Genomic DNA, 23,931 nt, shown 5'->3' with positions numbered 1-23,931 from the left:
TTAATGCTGATACACTACAAGAGACAGACTTTAAAATTATTTTACAAAACCAAAAACACTCTAACAACTGTATGCATTCTAAGAAAAACAATTTATTTAGTGCTTTTATACAGTAAAGCAAAAATGGACTTCATCAGAATAAAATGAAACAAACCTAGCATAATTTTTAAATAAATCACATGACCTCTCAGCAACCACATGATGCAAATCTATTTTTTATTATACAAAACAGCTCTGAATATAGCTTATTAGGCTCACAGTAGAGAATCAATGTAGCCATAAAAAAAATGTCATGGTTAGTTGACTTTGAAAGATAGTTTTCTGGTAATGAAGAAACATTGCTAGCGTTAAATCATATGTATTAAGTTTATGATTGCAGTATGCTTTACTGCTCAGCTACAGTTGCAGTTTTAATGTTATCAAATGTATTTTTGTAAATCAGTTCCTAAATTTATGATCAGTATTTAGTCACAGTAGGTCATTAGCCTATGCAAAATGCATAATTACAACCCTACAATCAGAGGGTTTGCGAGATGATTATTTTGAAGAAATGGTAAACCAAGGTGAGCCAGAAAATGGAGCAGCAATTTCATGGAGTGACATCATGGAAAAATAGAAGAAGAAGAAAAAAGACCTGTCATTGTCAAAGAAAGTTCTAGAGACAAAAACTTATGCACAAACTGTTGGAGAAGGAATGAAGAAAAATAAAAGAAACAAAAAAGAAGTATATACAATATGTGTGAGCAGTAAAAAAGAAGAACATTTGGACAGGTATGAGGTTTGGGATTCTGTCATAACACCTCAGGGTGTCAAAGCAAAAGCGGCATATGCTTAGAGAAAATAAGAAAGGAAAGGGCTAAAAACTTAATTGTTCTTAAAGTGCAAAATATGGCATTACTGGTCATTCATGGCTAGAATGTGAAATGAATGTGAAAGAAAATGAAAATAGTTATACAGGAGAAAGAAATAGAAGAATGTGCTGTACAAGAAAATGTACAAAAAGATGTGACTAATAAAGAGGTTGTACATGAAGTTGAAGAAAGTAAAAAGGAAAAAGAAACAGAGGAGACAAGTGAGGAAGATGACTGGCGTACAGTAAGAAATAAAAATAATTTGACAGGGAAAAGAGTTAAAGGAAAAGAAAACTCAAAAATATGCTTAGAGAAAATCAGAAAGGAAAGGGCTAAAAACTTAATTGTTCTTAAAAGTTGAAAATATTAACTTTAAATGTGAACGGTATGAGAAATCTTAAGAGGAGAACAGGTATATTACAATGGTGTGCTGCAGATATATAAGAGTAAGCAGTAAGAAACAGAAAGGACTTGAAAGGCATGAAGTATGGGACACTGTAATTGCACCACTGGGTGTTTCACCCAAGGAGGTAAGAGCCTTTATCCTTAATAATAAAGAAATGTATTATGATATATTCTTTGAAACAAGATGATATATGGAGAATTTTTTGAATGATATGAGCAAAAAAAATGTTTTAATGCTTGGAGTAAGTATGTGGTGCAGGTGTTTCATAGACAAACCAAAAAAGAGTTTTGATACAATTTACAATAGAAGTCAAAAAAGAATTGAAAGAACATTTGAAGACTATATGTAAAGATGTTATGGACACAATGAAATATATGATGACTGAGGTTTATGGACTGGGAGTTGGGAATGTGGGACTATTTTGAAATGGAAAGTGATAATGCTGTACATATCCCAAGTGTGATTACTGTGAATGGTAACAGAGGATATGTTAAATATAGAGGGCAGCCAAACATTTTCTGTGGAAAAAGTAATCATTTGATTAATAAATGTGCTAAAAATGTTTTATCTATGATAATACAGGGCACGAAACAAGAAAATATGATATGAAATGTAAAAAATGTGGAAAAACTGGACATAGGCAGATTGTAAAGAAAATGCAGAAGTTACAAAAAAAAAGAATATAAACGGGATCTGGTATATGATGTAGATAAAAATATAGAAAAGGAACAAGACATGAAAGAAATAAAGATTTAATGGGGGGTAGAGAAAGAGAAGGGAAGAACAGGTGCTTGATACAAATGAGGATTATGTAAACTGGCAAGTAGTAAGAGGAAGAAAAATATATAGGAAAAAGGGTGAAAGGGAAAAAAGTTTAAAAGTATAATTGTGAAAGAGAACAAAAAAGGTAAAGGATGAGAGAGGAACAATTATACTAGCTTCATTTAAAGGCTGAAGATCTTAGGTTTAAATGTTAATAGTATGTTAATAGTATGAAGAATATTAAAGAAAATTAGGGATTTTAGAATGGTATGTATCAGTTGATACACACATAATTATATTTGAATATATTAGAATCTTGACAGATGAAGAAAGTTTACAAACTGAAGTATTATGGGGTGGAGACATTATATGGAATATGGGAAAAGATGCATGCTCAGAATAGGCATATAATGTCAAGAAAACTTTAAAATCTTAGATTTTACAACAGAAGAATTAGGAAGAAAGATGATAATAGATTTAAGATGGAAAACAAATGTTTATAGAATTATTGCAATATGTGCATATGTTACAAAGAAAGAAAGTGAGATAATGTTAAAAATGTTAAATTATGTAGGTGTTAATATGGATGTAATATTAGTGGGGGATTTTAATTGCAATTTTGTAGCCATATGGATAGAGGTACTTGAGAAAGAAGGATATATAAAAATAGGTAAAGGTGTCAAGAGGATGAATGAAAAAGACTTAAGAAGATAGGAAAGAGATTATTAAGCTATGAAATGATCATATAGGTATGAGAATATTTTATGAAAATTGGTAAATACGTTTTAAGGAAAATATAAAAAGTGTTTTTTAGAGTGTCAAGATGAAAAGAAAAGGCTAGAGAAATTTATAAGCAGTTGTGTCAAGAAGTGTTTAAGGAAGTATTGAGGGATAAGACAATTTTTATGAGAGAGAAAAAGAAAAATAGGATATAAATCAACAAAAGATTAGGAGATTGTTATATAAAAAAGATGTTTGCAAGGAAGAAAAGAAAAGGTGGCACCTTACCTGAATATGTTAATAAAAGAGAGTAAAAGAATAATAAGGGAATTAAACAATAATGAAGAGGAAAAATCACACAAGAAGGAATATTTGAAGTGATAAAGTATTTAGAACATACTTTTTAAAGAAAGAGGTAAAAGTGTCACAGAAATTGATAGTTAAAAAACTAAGCAAAGAAGATGATGAGAATTTGGAGAACATATAAATGTGAAAGAATTAAATTAAATATTGAAAGATCTCAGTCTGGATATGTTGGAAAATCATATGTACAATGATATGGAAAATTGGCATTTTGCTTTTTGTGGAGTGATTAAAAGAATGGCTAAAGATAGGTATGACAGAGATATGTATGGGAATCAGGGTCTATGTTGAATCATCAAATGCTTAAAAAAGTGAATGATAATTTATCGAACCCATGTAAGCGAAAGCTTACAATCTCGCAAGCTTAGTACTGTTCCACAAAAAAAAATAAATAAATAAAACATTAAATAAAGTGGGAGGCTTTGCCCCTCCACTCCCCCGATGTGGGGGGATGCACCACACACACACCCACACACACACACACAGACACACACACACACACACCCCTACTTAAGTATACCAACTCCAAGATCGCACTACAGTGACGAAAATGGCAAAGTAATGGAAGCGGCCAAGTGATTTATTTCCCAGGGAAAGAATTTGGCTATATGCCATTTCACTATTTTGCCTTTTCAAGTTTGATCAAGACGGATTTGAAAGAATGCATCTTTGATCATTTAATAGGAAACCTGGGAATCATGAAATTCATATGGAAAAAAGGAGAGTAAGAAGAAATAAAACATGGAAACCTGCAATACAGAATAACACAAATTATAAGATATTTATGAGAATAACTGATCAAAAAACACTGCTCAAAACACCATAAAGAGTACGTGACACACAGGAAATGTATACAGCAAACATTTATGAGAATAATTAAAAGACTAACAAATAAAATAGAAAAGTTGATTGATCATACATTTTTTAGTAGAAAGGGGAAAGGAAGTTAGGATTTATTATGGATAGTGAAAGAAGTAATAAATGACATTATAAATAAAATGGAAGCTAAAATCATGGTAGGAGATTTAAGTAAGGCATTTGATAAAATACATTATGAAGCTTTGTGGGATATATTAGGGGCTTATAACACAAATGAAAGGATACTAAACATCATTCAATCTGTTTGAGAAAATAATGCAAGAATAATATTAAACGGATGGTTAAGTAAGGAAAATAAAATAGAATGTGGAATAAGGTAAGGATGTCCAGCGAGCAGTATTACATTTGTTTTAGTTATGAATGTGAGTGTGTCAGTAAAATGAATAGAATACCAAATATGGTAGGTTATAAGATAATGGAGGAAATATGATTACCAATAATATATATCTATGCAGATGATATAGTGTTAATTACTAAGAACAAAGAATGGATGAAGAAACAATCAGAAAGTTAAATTATTAAATATACTTGGTTTATGTATAAATAAAGATAAAAGTAAAGGTTTTGGATGTATGGGAAATATAGAAGATGTACAGTTCAATGTAGAGGTTATAGATATACTAAGAATAGTATTTGGATCAAATGATCATAAGAAAAAAACAATGGGAGAAAATTTTAATGGAATTAAGAGATATATGCACATTTTGGAAGTCTCTCATCCCCCCCACATATACTTGCCAACCCATTTCTTTCAGTATTTTTTCCAAACTTCCTCCTAACCTCATTACCACCTCTGTCCCCTCTCCATAATTCTTCAGGACACATCCCCTATCTTACTCTATTTTCAGCTTTAATTTTCCCTCCCTGTAACTTTACTTAGCTAGTAAACAACCACTGAACTATCTCCCTCAATCTCCACTGGTGGTCTCTCTGGCTAGCCCAGCCTCTCCAGTCTCACTGATTGTTTTTATTCTTTAGTGATCCACTTCCCACAGCTCTGCCCACTCTGTTTGCCCTCGATTTTGCATGGGCTCACTCTACTCCCTTACCCTACCACCATTCCCACACACTCCTTCATCCAAAGACCCTTCCACATTATCAGCACTGAAATTTATCTCATCCTACCCCACAATGTCACCTCTACTCCACCTCTCTACAATCCTTCAATTCTCAGGTGACATTCACCCCCAACCCAGGCCCACACAACAGCTCATCCACTCCCACCAGCATTACTCTCACACCCCTGCAAGTATCAAACCATAGTTTCAAACATCTCTCTTTTTACTCCATCAATATCCACAGCATTCTTAAGACAACTGAATTCTACTCCTGGATAACCCAATACTCCCCTAACACATTCTCTTTGAAACATAGCTGAAACCACATAATACAGACAATGAAATTTCCACCCCTTGGTATAACATCCTACTCCACAACAGAATACATAAAAAAGGTGGAGGTGTTCCCATTTTGTACTGTGGTCTCCTAACCTTATCCCCCCTAACCAACACCCCCCCTTTTCACCCAGCTGAAACAATCTTCGCCAGTTGCAAACTACACAACTACAAAACCCTAACAATAGTTGCAATCTACATACGCCATGGAGTTAACATGCTTACTAGAACAGATTCTTCACTGGATGGCTGACAGCACACCCAATGAAACTATCATACTAGGTGACAATATCAATTGGCTTTCCCTCACCTCTAACTCCTGTACTACCAGCATACACCTCTATGGCTACACTCGGCTTATCTGTTCTCCCACTTTTCTTCACACACGTACAACCACCTAATCTTGTCCTCGACTGGATTCTCGTCTCCCATTCCTAACCTCTATCACCACCTCAGATCCCTGCCTGACTCAGTTAGTGATCATTCCCCTATACGTGTCCAAAGAATCTCCCCCCACCTGACTAGACCAGGTCTATATTAGAACATCGAAGTATGACTACATCAAATATTCTAATATCGAACCATTTCACTCAAAACATCATAACATCAAACACTCAGAACAGCACATTTTTTCCCAGGGAAAAAATTTGCTGTTCCAGCAAACATGCACACAACACAAGCACACCAAAATACATAATCCATACACATGCACTTCACAAAACCCTACACTAAACCATACATACACTACTAGCTATCCACTTACCTTAACCCAACCCTAACCCTAAGGTCCGTAACTACCAAGCATTCACTTTACCTGCTCCCTAACCCTAAGGTCCCTATCGCACACTCGCCTTCATTCACACACTTATCTTAACCTGGTCTGTAACCTTCGCTCCACAGTCGAGGAAATAGCGAAGCTGCAGAAACGGCCCACCAAATACTTTCCCTAGGAAAGTATTCAATATTCTGCAGCTTCATTATTTTCAGCGTTCGATGCAAAGAGTTCGATATTAGAACATTCGAAGTAATAATAATTTGATGTTCTAATATAGACCCACTAGACCTCATAAATTCAAGGAATGACATAAACTAACTTACTTCAACCCTGATACTTTCAACAAATATCTCTCCACAATTGACTGGTCCTTCCTCTTGATGAAGCAGTTCTTCATTCAACTCCATATTCTAAAAAACACTCTAAACTCCCTAGCCCCTCCCAGAACTGTTGGAGTCAAATCACCCTGCTCTCCCTGGTTCAGCAAGTCAACCCGGTCTTTCATCCAAAACGGAGATTCTGCATGGAAACTCTGGACAAATACAAAATCTCACACACACTTTCAAAAATACAGGGAACTCTGAAACCTGGCAAAAAAACCCCACATAAACACTGATTAAAGAAAAAAAAACTTGTACCACTTCCAAAACTTCACAACCTAGAAATCCCAAAAAATTATGTAATACCGTCAATCAAAGTCTTCACAATGGAAAACTCTCAACACCAACCTCCTGTCCTAATAACTCACCCCAAGAAACTGCCTCAATCTTCAATTCTTACTGTATCGATCTCATCAGCAAATCTATGCCAACTTCTAACCCTACCAATCCCTCACCTCCCACCACCCTCCTACTGCAAAACTGTCTTTTTTCACTAAATCCCATCCCTACTAGCTAAATTAAAAATATTCTCAAACTAAAACCTTGTTCCCATCAGCTGACTACTTGCCACATCTTTTTTTTTTTGCTAACTCCATAGCATACCCAGTATCCATCCTCATTAACCGCTCAATCAGTGAATCCACTGTCCCTACATTCGGGAAGAAATTGTATACCATACCTATCCACAAAGGTGGAATGTCTGTATAGCTCTCTAATTATTGCCCTATTGTCATACTATCTCCCCTCTCCAAAATCCTAGAGCACTGCATTCACAAACAACTCCTGGCTTACCTCACTCAAGAAAATGTCATCACCCCTACTCAGCATACTTCGGTCCCCACCACAGCACCACTACCACTGTCATTTCCTTTAACTCCATCTCCCTAACCAGACACAATAATAAACTAGTGTCCTGCCTCTTCTTAGATATCTCCAAAGCCTTTGACACTGTCTCCCACTCTATCCTCCTCTCCAAACTTTCTCAACTAAACCTCTCCCCATCAACTATCTCCTAGTTTTCCAGCTACCACACTAAGACATCAATACATCAAATAACTTTCTGATCCCTCTCTCTTTCTCCCCATAAAAATGGGTGTTCCACAAGGCTCAGTTCTAGACCCCCTTCTCTTTAACATCTTTACTAACTTCACAAATCCTGTCCACAGGCATCCCTTATACAGTATGTGGATGACTCCACTATCATCGCCATCGCTGACAAACTCCTCTGACCTGTTTACCCTGGCACAAACCTCTTTTAACCTCACTGAAACTTGGCATACTAACAACCAGCTCATACTAAACCATAAACCCCAAAAAGACAAAACAACGTCTATTCCTACCCAAATCTTTCTACCATCTTATATCATATTTCACGATCTCTTCCCATAACAGCACTACCATCTCAACTGAATCTCACACTAACTAAACACTAAACACTAAACCAAGGGGAGTAATTATTGATGACCAACTTAAATTTGACCTCAATGTACATCACTATATCAAAAAAAAAAAAAAACATGAAAAGCTTGCCATATTGCAGTGATGGTGAACTTATGACGCGCATGTCAAAGGTGACATGCCATGACATTTGACACACCAGCATTCAGCAACATTCGAGTTACCAAAGAAACTGAATGAACAACAATACAAAAAATATGTGAGACTGAACTTGTGTATTAAAACTCCGCAACAAAAAAGTAATCTCTACTATATGGAGGCATCTGCATATTTGGATAAAACAGTGAAGGAGAATATCAATATAAAGAGGGAAATGGAAAATTTAAAAGAAGTAAAAAGAACACAAGAACAAATTATGAGCATTGTCGTAAAGCATGCAGAAAATATGTATAAGAGCAAAAAGAAGGAAAATAAGAGAAAATGGAAGGTAAACATATTTCCATAATATGTTAAGGAAGCATTTGAAAAAGAAATTACTATTGGTGAATTGGATGTTGATTCAGTATCAGGTCCAGGTGGTATAGAGTGTGGAATGTACAAGAAATGAATGGACTGGCAAAAAATATTTTGTAAATGTAGTGAATAATTGGTTGAAGGAAAAGTTTATGAAGAGTCCGGTAGTGGGATATTAACATTTATGTGGAACAAAGATGAAAATAATTAAATAAGACCCATCACATTAAGTAGCACAGATTATAACATTTTTATGAGAATAATGCACAGGAGAATGGAAGGAAATGGTAGGTGATATTAGTAAGGCTTTTTTTACAGTAAGACATGATGCTTTATGGGATGTTATGGAGAAGTATGGAATACATAATATAATTAGGAGAGTGTGTATTCTAGCATACTAAAATAATAGAGTGAGAGTGTTAGTGAATGGGTGGCTGAGTAGATAAATATGCATGGTGTATAGTACAAGACAAGGATGTCCCATGAGTAGGATATTGTTTGTATTGGTAATGAATGCGATAGTGACTGAAGTAGTTTATAAAATGAAAGATGCTAGATATGTGATGCAAAAGGAGGTGATGATTCTGGTAGCTCTGAATACAAAGATGATATAGTTATAGTTGCTAAAACAAAATATGGATGAGGGAAGTGTTGGTCTGAATGGATATTTAAAGGAAATTGGAATGACCCTGAATAAAAATAAAAGTAAGGGATTAGGTGATGTGATGAAAACTGGGGGTGTGTGTTTTTCAATCTATGAAGTGTCTTTGCAAGGGATAACATTTGGAAAAATAGTGTTGTTATAATACAGTGGGAGGTTTGATAAAAGAAATGAAAGAACTGTGTATTCTGAGGAGGACATATAGATTAGCATTCAGGAAAAAGGTTTATGTGGTGAATTCTCTATTATTGGGAAATAGCATAAATGTCAAATGTTTATATGATCCTACAAAAATATGAAAAGGAAATTGTGCAAATGGTGTTCTCATAAGAGGTTCAAGATTAAACCCAGTGAAAAGAGGAGTGTTGTACATGAGTGAAGATGAAGGGGCATGGGGTTACTAAATGCAGTTGTTTATTCTGTTGCTTTTCACTTGTATAGAGTATTAATATGGGTGAAGGAAGAGAATGAGAAATTGTGAGAATGTTTATAAGCAGACAAAGTTCTAGGACATGATGATGAGAATAAGAAAAAGGGAAAACCATTATGTACATTTTTGAAGTTACTTATGAAACGTTTACTTGAAACATTTATGAATGCAGTGGAGAAAAATAGCTCATTTGTACCATGGAATGATTATTTATTTGTATTAAGATACATGAGATTAAAAAAAATGTATGGTGAAGTAAATGTTTGGACAGGGGTTGGGAGGCATGGATGACACTGGATGTGCATGAGGGAAAATGCAGCATATTTCAAATGTTATAATTCTGAATGGGAAATAGGATATGAGAAGCACTTAGTACAAGACTGTAATAAAAGAAGTCGGCGTCAATACAGGGAAAGGCACTACCACAACAAAATTGTAGGTCAAAGTGCAAAAAATGCAATGAAGTATGACATTTTTGTTTGAATTGTCATTTACTAGAAAAGGAAAGTTTAGAAGAAGAGCATAGAATATTTCAGAAGAAAGCTAATCTGATGATGATATAATTCATGATATTGGTGTAGAAAGTGTTAGGAGGGAGATGACTGAAAAAGAAAATGTAGCTAGTAAGCAGATAGGAAATATTTTACAAGCAGAACTCATTAATGTGCAATATAAAAACAGATTTGCAGTGGGTGTCAACAGTGGCAAAGCAGATAGTGTTGTCACCTCACAGCAGGAGTTTCACCAGTTTGATTCTGTGTGTAGTCTGCATGATCTCCCTGTGTTAGTATAGATTTCTTTCATGTGCTCCAATTTGCTTCCACATTCCAAAGACATGCAGTACGTGGACTGGACACTAAGCTGGCCATAGGTGTGAGTGTGTATGTGAGTATGTAGTGTGGAAGAACTACAGCGGTAGGGCTAGCCACCTGGTGATGCACATCTTAGATGTAGATAATTGCCACTGTTGAAGACTCTATATGCAGAAATGGGGAAAAAGGGGAAGTGGATGGATGGATGAATAAAAATAGATATGCAGAACTAGAAAGTGAAGAAGGGGAAGAGCTAGATATTGAGACAGTAGAAGAACAAGACAAAAACTGATGTTAAATCAGTTGAGAGTGTGTGAAGAAGTAAAAGAAAAACTGGAAATAAGAAAGACAAAGAAAAAAGGAAAGCTATGACTTAGGATTATTAGTACTAAATGTAAACAACATTCAAAATAATATTAGAAGCATGGTAGTGACTAAGTGGTGCAAAAAATACATGTAGATGTTATATGTTTGCTAGATATGACGTGTGATGGAACAAAAAGGAAAAGAACTCGTGGTATGAGGTAAAAAGATTATACTTTTAATGGGAAGTGATATGCTTTCAGGAATATGATTCTTTTTTTTTACGTGAAGAGCGAAGAATACTAGATGTGATGGTATTAGTTACTGGAAGACTAGCAGTGTGTGATATAAGGAGAAAAAGCGAGATGTGTAAGGATAACTGTAGTTTATTCATAACCAACATGATAGAGAGGAAAAAGATGTTTGAGGAGGTTAAAATATGTCTGTAATTATGGTTGCAGATTTTACCTGCAATTTGAGAAAGGAGCAGGGGAAGTAACACAAGATATTAAAGCAATCTGAGAAAGTACAACACATGGGGGGGTTTAACACTGGAAAACAACAGAGAATGGAGACTGTGAGGACTGAAATAGATTATGCAGTGTATTCAGAACATATAAAAGAAATAGCAGGTGGGTTGAAATGGTTGTTTGCATATAGAGTGGTATAGGTTACAGTAGTAGACGACAGAGAAGTAATAACAGAAAGGAATGGAATAAAAAGATTGACTGGAAAGAAATCCAGAACAAACGAGATGAAAAAGGAGCATAAACTTTTATGGGAACAGTATATGAGAGCGAGTAAAGCTAGACAGTCTGGTGCAGTCTTTATAAAGAAAAATAGAAGCAAATAGAAAAAAGTAATGAAGCAAAAGTACAGGAGTGTGTATAATGAAGTCATAAAAAGACATGAAAAAATAGAACAATGTGGTATGAAAATAAGAGAAACAGATGTGTGAAAAAATAGACAAGTTAAATATTTTGTTTAGACAAAGATTTTTTTACAAGGAAGAAAGTGGAAGTTTCACCATTTGTGGGAAATGTAAAACCAAGAGAGGGAAGAATGGATGCAGTGTTTGACGAAGAAGTAAATATTAAATATAGGCAGAGAAAATAATGAAAATTGTAAAAATGTTGTGGATAAGACTGTCTGAAAAGGAAATCATACAAGAAGTATGGGTAGAAAAATGTTACGAATTCTGTAGAAAAACAGATTACTGATAAAAAGATTAATGAAAATGAGAAATGAATAGTATGCAAAATATTAAATTAATGTGTAGAGATGGGAATAATAGATTACTGGAATTTTGGCAGAGTAATTAAGTTTATATGGAAAAAAATATGAAAGAAAAGCTATAAAAATGGTGACCAATAATGCTGGGAAATACGGATTTTAAAAATCATGAAAATAACACAAAAATAATGCACAATGTTTTGGATGAACCTGTAAGCGAAAGGGTTTTTAGAGTCAAATGGAGAAAAAGAGAAGAGAATGTTAATAATAGTTAAAGTGGTAATATATATGATTATGAAAAAAAAAATAGGGAAGTAATACTAGTGACATGATGTGTCAAAGCCATTTGACAGGGTTAGTCATTTAACAATATGGAATATTCTAGAGACATATGGGATAGGAGAACATTTTTAAATATTATAAAAATAAGCTATGAAATGTCACAAGTAAACATTATGGCAAATAGATGGATGGATGGATTGGAGAAAAGAAAAAAAAGAGAGGAGTTAAAGAAGGATGTCTTAAGTATGTATCTGATTATACTGGTATTGAATGCAATAATTCAAACATGTATGTGTAAAACAAAAGAAGCAGAACGGGAGATAAGAAAAGGAATTATAATACTGATTTGTCTGTGACTGGCAGATTATGTAGTGATTGTGGTTAAAAATAAGATGAATAAGTGAAGTTGTGGTACAAGTGGAGAAGTTATAAAATAAAGCTAGGTTACAGTTAAATAAGGCAAAAAGTAAAGTATTTGGTGACACTAAGAAAAGAAGTCCAGTATATTATACCAGCAATGAAATAAGTGTATTAGGAGGGAAATCTGAAGAATATGAAATGCAAGACCATGTAAATGTTGGAATAAATAAAATGTTATCTTGGTGAAAATATTTTACTCTTATCATTTAACAAAAAAAGTATATATTAAATACCTGCATATTAGGAAAGCCTAGCATATTTAATGATGGTATGCATGTTTACAGCTAAAATGGAGAAAGAGATGTTAGAAACACCTAACAATCAAACCTACAATCAATTGCTGACAGCTCACAAACTTACATACTAACTGGAGAACTGCCTCACACTAAACAATTCCCTCCGGGTCTAGTCTCCACACTCTGCTCATCCAAGAAATCCTTAATCAGTGTTACTAAATCTTTTAAGTGATAAGCAATACAAGATGGAAGGAACAGAATGACAATAAGATTAAAGAAGGTAAAATTAATAAGACTGATGAAAACAGATAGAGTATCCCAATAATATGCAGAAACATTATGTGGTGTATCCTTGGAATAATATGTAAGAAATGCTATAAAGAACAAAAGAAAAAGTTTAAAAAAAGTATAAAGCAGGGGATTTCCTATGGAGAATATTGTTGAATAAGAGAACACCTAAAGTAATATGAACAGTAACTTACTGGAAGAAAGAAAATGTGATGCATGTATTGACAAAGAAACACCAAAACATTGTTTTTTAGAATGTAAAAGAATCAACATTTTGGAGATATTGTAAAAAAGAATATAAATGATAGGAATTTAAAAATAACAATGGATATCATATATGCAAAATAAGAGAAAAATGTGAAATTGAGCAATGAGGCAGAATATTATTTTAGCAGTCTAGAAATTATGGAAAAGAATGTGATAGATTATTGTATAATAAAAATAGACATGATAAAGATACACGAGTTGAAATAAAAATGGTTGTAGAAGGTATCGGGGATACATAAATAATTTTAAAACATAGTTAGATATAGTCGATATTTGTTTAGAAATCTCAAATTAAAGGCCAGTAGAAAAATGCCAAGTTCCCTATGGAATAAGGAGGGTAACCACTCAAACCTCTACCCTCAGCCTCTGTACAGACTAGACAGATTTAATTTAGGGGACCCACATGAGCCTCATGCCACATTCTTTATCTGTTTGTATATTTGACTTGATACTAGGGCCCAACATGACACTAGACAGGCTGGTTTTAGAGAGAATGCTGTACCAAAAGGAGACTCACAGTTTGTCTCTTATTTCACCCACATAATTAGTACTCCCCCATAGAAAAACACAGCTGAGTCAAGAATAACTCTGAAGATTTCCCCTTCATAATGGAGACCATGAGAGAAGATGACTCTGTGATAAAACATCTTCTAAAAGCAAAATTAAAATAAGCTAAAAAATGCCACTGAAACAGATAGACGATCCAGGGAATAAGTAATTAATAATTACAGTACATACTAGTTAAGCTCTTTGTTCATGCATTAAGGAATTTAATCAGAACTTACAGTTCCACTGGTTCCCATTTATAGCAAACAATATGCAGCACATTTTCAAGGTAATCCAATCATGTCATAAAATATTAAAGTATCCCTCAAACGACTAAATCAATATTTCTAAAAAAATTAAGTACCAAACAATTAAGTGTAGCAAAATCCTTAAATATATCTAAAATGCAATTTATAAAACAGCAGATTTCATAGACTATTGTTAATTTCTAGAAATTCATTCAAACCTGGGGGACTGGTTGCTTGTTGCAATAATTTTCAATATAATTCCCTTGATTTTAATTTATTTGTCAGCATCTATCCCTATCTGATATGGGAACTTTTTCCAACAAAAAATACATTTTTTTTAAAACTATGACAAGTCCTTGAATACTTAAATGCATTGGTTGAATCATGTAAATCCTAGTATAAAATGCCGTTTCAGTATTACCTACATAAAACAAAGGATACACAAAGGTTGCTACAGAGATCACACCCCTGGTGGCACAATTAAACCTAAGCTTCCCTGAACAAGATAAAACCCAGTGGTAATTTGAGATAGTTGTGGTATTCTGTTGAAAATAAATCTACATTACAAGTATTCCCCGCACTTCACCCCTCAAGGCAAGTTGTGGGACTGTGCACGTCAAGTGTATTTTTCTCTAGTAACGACATTATTACTCCTTTTAAACACAAAAGATGGGACATTACCCAACTAATCAGTTAATCTATTACAACCTAACCCACCTTCTAAAAGCACCAAACTATCAACAGGCAAAAGAACACCACAAGGAAGACAAAGAAAGCACCACCCTACAACAACAATCTTCTAACCTTAAGACCAACAACTCAGAAAACCGAAAGGCCTCCAATGGGTTGAGATATATTTAACTACAAATCTTAAAGCCAAACGTTTCCTGAGAGGATTATGCCTAAAAAAATATGGAATAACAAAGAAGGAACTTTTAGAAGAATGATACAAGACACTGGAAGAAGTGAGTCTTAAACTAATGGAAGTTTTGCTTAAACACTAAGTGTTTCGAAGTAAACAGAACTCAGAACAAAATGGACCTCAAGGGCACTACTATGGCAGTTTTACAAGGAATCAAAGTGTTCTAAAACCTCAAAGTAAAGACAGAGGCCCAAGAAAACAAAATAAGAGAAGATCAAAAACTACACAGAGGCAAGAATGACTAAAGCAACCTGACCACCAGACACCTACAACCACCCAGTGATAATGATCATGGCACCTCAACCAACATGCAGCAACCCAATAGCAGCTCAAATACAGAGGGGGTGCTATCTCAGATAAACATCACAGGCTTCTAGAAACTACAGGGACAAAATCAGATGGCATCCCAGTTATGAGGAGTCACCCAGACAACCAGATGATATACCAGGAGGAACATCCAGCAGGATTGAAGAAGAAATGGATTTTCACAAACCAGCCACTTCAGAAGGCCTGGACATAGCAGACAAAGAGAAACAATGCCACCAGCCGCAGAGACTTCCAAACCCACATCACAGAATCCATCAATCCCCAAGGAACAAAAACTGGCAGCAAAAGAGATAATTGAGGAACATCAACAACTAGAAGCAAAAGGGGAAGCCATCAGTGGCAAAAAGACTAAAATGAATTATGGAATTACTCAAAGAAACTGCTTACCCAGATGGAATTTCCACATGACAGGAACAAACTTGAAAGCACAATAATTTACTTGAAATTGTATGCAAGTAAACTTCTTTAAGGATAAAAAAAATGGATAACACTGATGAGGAAATAGCACCAAACAGCTCCACAAAAAAGAGAAAGAAGGATCCTAATGATTTCTGCCCACTGTACATCTCACACACGGTGTTTTTGAGATGAAATGCGATAATGATTTCAGAAGGATTCCATCAGGACTCTTCAGGAAGATATTCTTTAACATCAACAGAGAAGAGATGGAGTCCCATAAGACATTAAGCAAAGACCAGACCAGGAGAATCATGAAAGCAAATAAGAATGAGAGGCAATTCTAGTGACAGACACCAAATATTATAACAGAAAAATCACTAAGATGCCAGAGAACCTCAAATTCTATGCTAAGGTCAAAGTCAACAATATTCTCACTGCTTTCAAAGAAATTACACAAAGAAGAATTAATTGGTAGAGCTTTATTGAATTCCTCACCATTCCCCATCAAACACAAACCATTTTTTGTTGTATCAAAACCCCACAAGAACATCTTGGCCCCCATACAGGCCAGTTGTAACAGGATGGGAGTTTGATCACAGACTTACTGTCCATGTACTTCACATACCACATTAAAGAGATGGCACACAATGTGAGGTTTTCTATTCAAGACTCAATGTACTTCTTAAGGAAGCTCAGAAACCAGGAAACTTTTTGGGTCACAAATGACATGGAAGCAATGTACACAGTATTGCCACATGACTACTGTGTACATATAATAAAGGAATCCCTGGAAAGAGAAACAATGTCTCTATCTGAGAAAATACCACTTCTTGCCACCATCCTTGATTCTGTATTAAGGAACAACTTTTTCAGATTCAATAAATAGTTCTACCAGCATCCCTGAGGAATAGCTATGGGGGCAGCCTTGGCCCCAAGTTTATTAAACCCAGTCATCGTGAAATGGAAGAAAGACTTCATATACAAGTCTAACTTCAAAGCCAACATGAAAGATTACTTTTGACTAATCGATGACATTTCATAACAAGAGGAGAAATAGAGGGCCTGCAAAAGGAGTTCTTGGACTACATAGTAGTTCAATTAAATTTTTAACATTCAGCAACAAGCATGTTGCACGGGAAGAACACCCAAAATAATGATGTGTTCCAAAAAGAAACAAGAGTAAATCTCCTCCTGTATGCAACAATCATGTACCCTTACCTGACAAAACAAAACATCATAAAATCATAAGGTACAAGAATGGCCAGAACATCCAGGAGGCTAGAAGGATGCCTTCAGAGAGCTGCAAAGAGACTTTATCAAAAGATGATACAATGACCTGACCATTGAAAGCATCTTTAACAGCAACAGAGAGATAAAAGCAAAGGAGACACAAGACTCCCTTAACCCCAGTGCTAAGTTGAAAAGATGTTTAGGAATGTATACAATAGCTCCAAAACTGAGGAACGTAAGAGATGAAAGGATGTTTAGGAATGTATACAATAACCCCAAGATCAAGGAACGTAAGAAAAGCATGGCAATAGTAAGCTACTTCACAAACTCTGAGGCACAGCACCTTCATTCATCTACAAGAAAGGTAAAAACATCAGCAGCTATCTGGAGAATGCTGAGCAGCCTACATACAATGACAGGAAAAGGACTTTCAAGTGCTTGTTCCTACATAAATAACAAAGACGAGTTCTATTATCCTAATATGAAAAAGACCTACCACAGCCAGAAAGATTCTGACTTTAATAGCTTGGTGGTGATTTACACAGCACAAAGCACAAAAAACTTGTTTGTGAACTACAGCTCTTATAAACTCCGATTAGGACTGTAGCACTCATCTGTACCAAGAACAACACCAATAAAGCTGTCTAACTAAAGAGAACTGTGAAAAGTGTGTTCATTCTAGAAAAAGAGTCAAGGAACCACACCATGGAGATGGGACAGAGTTTGTTTTACAGGATTATTTTAACATGAAACAAGACTATTTAAAAAAAAACTCACTTGGAAAAGCAAAAGTATTTTACAAGACTATAAAAAGATCACCTACCACCCATATATTAAATCCATGTAAAATACATCGGTCTTAGAATGGAATATTATAAAAAAAGGTATTTTCAAAGACTAGGTGCTCTCATAGGACAAGGGGAAGGGGTGGATACCACATACAGTCTTTTTAAATTCTTCAAAAAGATTGCTAAAAAGGCAAAACAAAGGATTTTTAAGACTATACTAGAGCAAATTAAAGGACATCAAAGGTTTTTTGATCCCCCATGGAATAAAGGTGTTAACCACATAAATAGTCTTTTTTAAGGCTACAAAGAACTTTGAGCAAATGATACATATGCAAACAATCTATAAGGCATAATATGCAAATGCAAAACAACCACACATTTGGAAACATGCATACTACTTCATCCAGCAGTTTTTGTTACCAACATCCCCATAACATCAATATTCTAGCTTTGAAATTACCATCGCCATAGGAAAAAATATATAGCATGCTATTTCTCGGAGATTGATGAATACAAAACACATTCACATATTATTGCTTTGGGGTTAATACATTCAGTAGAGTAACTGGGTGCTAAGGAAAGACCAATAATTTTAGTTTAATAGTCGCTATTAGGGTGTCCTTTTTTTCATTCATGTTATAGTTTTAGGGATTAGGTTAGGTACTGAGATCTTTAAGGGTTGAGGCTGTCTGCTTAGGGAGGAGATATCTGTTTTTGAATTGGTTGATCAGATATTTAACTGACATTCAAGTTAAAAATGGCTAATAGAGAGTACACTGCAGGATATAGTTACAAAATGGATGCTGGATGTATGAGGTAAGTGCTAACAGCTGGGGAGAAATCCAGTTTGACTTTCTTAGAATTTGTTAATGTACTCAGTTTAGCTGTGACACTGGCCAAATGTGCTTGGGGGGAAGGCATGGTAAGGAATGTTTAAAAATTATTGTGTTGTTTTGCTTTAACAGATAATGTAATTTTGCTTTCTATATATTTTTTAGCTTTGCTGCTCACATTTGTGGACTTCATGGGCAGTTATTTACTTTTCATGCTGGTGTTGTGGATTTGATATCCAATTCTTTCCTGTATTATTTGAATTGTATAAGGTGGTGTGTGATTTTTTTTTTTTTTTTTTTTTTTTATATATAGGTTTGAGGAATGTTAACAGCATCATTTTCTGTGACTTTGTATTTATTTTACATTCATAAGTTAGTAGTATGCCAAAACCACAGGGGCCTTTTTCAGGACCCTGTACTTTTTGTCCATGAAGCTAACACCTTAACCCAAAAGAACCAAATTTAATGCAACAAGCAAGCATGTTACTGTGAAATAACATAGCCTGCTTAAGTAAAAGGGTCAGTTCCCCAGTGCTTCTATTAAATAAGCAGAAACTTATACTTTGATACTCTTGTACAAAATACACTTAAGACTGTCATTTGACACTTAAAACAATTAAATGCAGCTAAGCACTGAATGTGACCAAAACTCATGGCCCAATTAGTACAAAAAAAAATCATGTCATGTTTCCAGTAATGAAAAGTCATCGTTTTTGAAGAAATATATATGATCATTACTTTTGATGTAATGACAGTTCGACTCTGATATATTCTGGACATGTGATGCATTCCCCAACTGAAGAAAAGTCATGTGGTTCTCAATGGAAAATTAGTATGATGCATTTTGCCAGCTTGCCACATATGTGTGTGTGTATATATATATATATATATATATATATATATATATATATATATATATATATATATATATACACACATATATATATATATATATATATATCTGAAACACTTTCACAGTTTCTAGCAACATTTTTAGATCTCCCATTATAATCTTTACTTTGCTTGTGCTTTTATGTATAACAGGTCCACGTTGCCTTTTCAATTCCAGTTCAAAAGTCCCACTTTTGCTTTCTTTTTTAATTGTATAAGCATTTCAAACATTTGAAAACATCACTTGTAGGGACAAAAACATATTAGTTTCAGTCCTTATGTTGCTAAAATACAATATATTTAATATTTTATTTATTACACCTCTGTCTCTGTAAGAGAAAGGAAAATGTATATGTGAATGTGAAGACACTCCAAAGTCATCAGCTGTTGGAGCCCTATGAAACTATAGTTTTAAAGTAACAAGTTGATAAGCAAAACAGAGGCTGTATCTGCATTATGATCCTAAAATACTACATGCATTAATTTCAGATCCTTTCACACAGATACTCCTAGCAGAATATGTCTACTGTGATAGGAGATACACCCATTTATTTATGAAGAAACTATATAAATAGTATACAAATATGATCTATGAACATTCTTCACATACAAATTTGTCTATACACACGCGTGCACATACACACACACACACACACACACACACACACACACACACACACACGCAAGCATACATTCATATTGCCCTTGTCACACCATTGACTATACTCACCTGATGTTTGAATGTGATTAGAATGGAAGAAATGATGACCACAGAAAAGCTTTTTACTTCTTACTCTTACTGTTTGTATGCTCTGGCCCTCCACAACAAGACATATTCATGACTGATTAACAATGGTCAGTTAAACGTAATGTTGTTTCCCCTTTACTTACAACCTGCCTCACTACTCCAAAGATAGATACTTTGGGACTGTGCAGATGTCTAAAGCTTGACGTAAAGAAAATAAAAGAACGGGCACTCACATGCTGTTCTTAGCCACATGTTCTGCCCCATCCTGGCAAGCATATTTACTGCTTCAGACTGTCAAGCAAATCTATTATCCTTCGCCATTATATACAACTTATCTCCATATCTCCACAAATATACCCATTTTCTGACTAAGTACATCCTCTGATGATTTACTTTTTTAGAGTGAAAGAAATAATCACTATAATAATGTATTTTAACTTCATGGTCTTGGTTATATTGGCTGCCAAACCTTGATAAGCCATACTTATGGATGTTTAAGAGTGTTTAAAACTTGATCTTTTCTTTCACATACAGCTTTCTCACCCCATAAATACTACTTTCTATTTAAAGATGTAATGTTTGACCGTAATTAAAGTGAAAGAAAGATTGGCCACATTACAATTTTTTTTCCATTTGTTGTCAGTAATGGGTCCTTCCATAACAGGTCTGAAAAGCTTGTACAGAGCTACTTTGGTGTACCATTTGAGTTTGGTAAGGGAGTTAGCTTCCCATGAGCTCAATACCAAATTGGTATGGAGCCATTTTGGCTCCCATTGCTACGCCTTTGAGTTGTTGGTATATGTTGCCCTCGAATGTGAAGAAATTGTTTTCGAGTACCACTTTGAGCAGGGTTATTAGAGTGTCTGCTCTGGGGGGGTCGACTTGTCTATGTTTGGTCAGGTACTCTCGCACCATGGCAGTGCCAAAATCATGGGGGATGCTTGGGTAGAGCAAAGTGGTACTCGAAAACAATTTCTTCACATTCGAGGGCAACATATACCAACAACTCAAAGGTGTAGCAATGGGAGCCAAAATGGCTCCCGCATACGCCAATTTGGTATTGAGCTCATGGGAAGCTAACTCCCTTACCAAACTCAAAGGGTTCACCAAAGTAGCGCTCTACAAGCGGTACATAGACCTGTTTTTTTATGTGGAGAGGCACCCCCAGAGAACTCGACATGTTTGTGACAGAAATCAGAAACAGCATCGGGTTCCTAAAATTCACCATTTCAGATCAAGGCAACAGAGTAAACTTCCTGGACGTGACCCTGTCCCTAGACACTGCCTCCAACCGGTTTACGTCCACCATCTACAGAAAACCCACCCACCGAAACAATCTTCTCGACTTCAAAAGCCAGCACCCCGGCTTTATGAAAAAGAACATAGTCAAAGGACAATTCGTCCGTCTCAGTAGACTAGTCAGCGATGACGAAGACTTTGCAGCCCAGGCCAAGTTGCTGCAAAACCTGTTCACAGACAGAAACTACCCCAAAGGCCTGGTGAGTAAAATGGCACTGGAAGTTGCTCTGCACAGGCATAGCAGACACAAACCCATTCTCACCCATGGGTTCGAAGGCTGCACCAACCAAAGCAACCCCCCCCACCCACGGTTTCCCATCCCCATCAGCAACGACAGCACAGCCATCAGAGAAACCCTCACTAACAACTGGGATATCATAGTGAGCAACCCAGATCTCAAAAAAACACTGGGACCTGCTCCTTTCTTCTGCTACACAAGGACCCTCTCCTTAAAAACACTCTTCGAATGCCCAAGTTGTCAGGCGGACACCAGCAGCCCTACAGTCCCACAAGGCACGTGGCCTTGCAAACACTGCAATTGCTGCGGTACATTCTAACCAGGTCCAATATAAGCAGCCCAAACAGAACCGCCCCCATTCGTTCAAACACCACTACAACTGCAACAGCAGCAATGTAGGATATCTGAGCAATGCTCCCACTGCGTAGCATTCTACATAGGAATGACTACCAGAAGACTGAGTGACAGAATGAAGGAACACATGCAGGCAATCCGCAGGCAAGACCCCACCAACGCCTAGCCAGACACTCACTCGCCTGCCATTCCCCAAGATTCCTATTCCTAGTCCTTGAACAAGTCCACTCTTTCACACAAACCTCCAGTACCCACCTGGAAGTTCAGGAGCTGAAATGGCAGATCGACCTAAGGCAGACATCCCCCCAGGGCTGAATGGCAGTCTTAACATTAAATGTGTGTTGAAATGGAACAGATAGAAGTAATGCGAGGCCTCCCACCTCACTATGTTAAAGGTGTTAAAGGTGTTAAAAGGTTTAAAAGTGTTAAATGTGCTAAATGTGTTAAAGGTGTTAGCATGTCTCAATTTAAAGCAATGCGAGAACTTCAACCTCAAACACACCCCCATGTGACCAAGGCTAACAAGCCTAGCACTATATATACTAACTATGAATGCTGTATGAGTAGATTTCTGAAGAAGTTCAATGTAGCATCAATAAAGCTGTGAACTGAAGCGCTCAAATCTACAATTCGTGTCAGCCGTGTTTTTTAGTCCAACCAGGTAGACAAAGCAGTAAGTCTAAGTTTTAAGTACAAATTCAGTCTCCTAACCTGGTAGTAGCCACATTAACATCAAAAAGTTTGAGTATATATATATATATATATATATATATATATATATATATATATATATATATATATATATATATATATATATATATATATATATATATATATATATATATCTGAAACACTTTCATAGTTTCTAGCAACATTTTTAGATCTCCCATTATAATCTTTACTTTGCTTGTGCTTTTATGTATAACAGGTCCACGTTGCCTTTTCAATTCCAGTTCAAAAGTCCCACTTTTGCTTTCTTTTTTAATTGTATAAGCATTTCAAACATTTGAAAACATCACTTGTAGGGACAAAAACATATTAGTTTCAGTCCTTATGTTGCTAAAATACAATATATTTAATATTTTATTTATTACACCTCTGTCTCTGTAAGAGAAAGGAAAATGTATATGCGAATGTGAAGACACTCCAAAGTCATCAGCTGTTGGAGCCCTATGAAACTATAGTTTTAAAGTAACAAGTTGATAAGCAAAACACAGGCTGTATCTGCATTGTGATCCTAATCCTGTATTAATTTCAGATCCTTTCACACAGATACTCCTAGCAGAATATGTCTACTGTGATAGGAGATACACCCATTTATTTATGAAGAAACTATATAAATAGTATACAAATATGATCTATGAACATTCTTCACATACAAATTTGTCTATACACACGCGTGCACATACACACACACACACACACACACACACACACACACACACACACACACACACACACACACACACACACACACAAGCATACATTCATATTGCTCTTGTCACACCATTGACTATACTCACCTGATGTTTGAATGTGATTAGAAAGGAAGAAATGATGGCCACAGAAAAGCTTTTTACTTCTTACTCTTACTGTTTGTATGCTCTGGCCCTCCACAACAAGACATATTCATGACTGATTAACAATGGTCAGTTAAACGTAATGTTGTTTCCCCTTTACTTACAACCTGCCTCACTACTCCAAAGATAGATACTTTGGGAATGTGCAGATGTCT

General features: G+C 35.5%; 1 protein-coding gene across 2 annotated transcripts in view; it reads right to left on the bottom strand.

The window, feature by feature from the left end:
* The window catches only part of LOC122810865 (ras and Rab interactor 3-like), a 1,223,645-nt gene that overhangs the window by 239,865 nt on the left and 959,849 nt on the right, over positions 1 to 23,931 (bottom strand). The gene's annotated exons all lie outside the window — the stretch shown is intronic.

Source organism: Protopterus annectens, chromosome 1.part0 (assembly GCF_019279795.1).
Source record: "Protopterus annectens isolate FY-2018-M chromosome 1.part0, PAN1.0, whole genome shotgun sequence".
Classification (NCBI taxonomy): Eukaryota; Metazoa; Chordata; order Ceratodontiformes; family Protopteridae; genus Protopterus; species Protopterus annectens.
The sequence above is the reverse complement of the archived record's forward strand: the minus strand, read 5'-3'. Positions and strand labels throughout refer to the sequence as shown.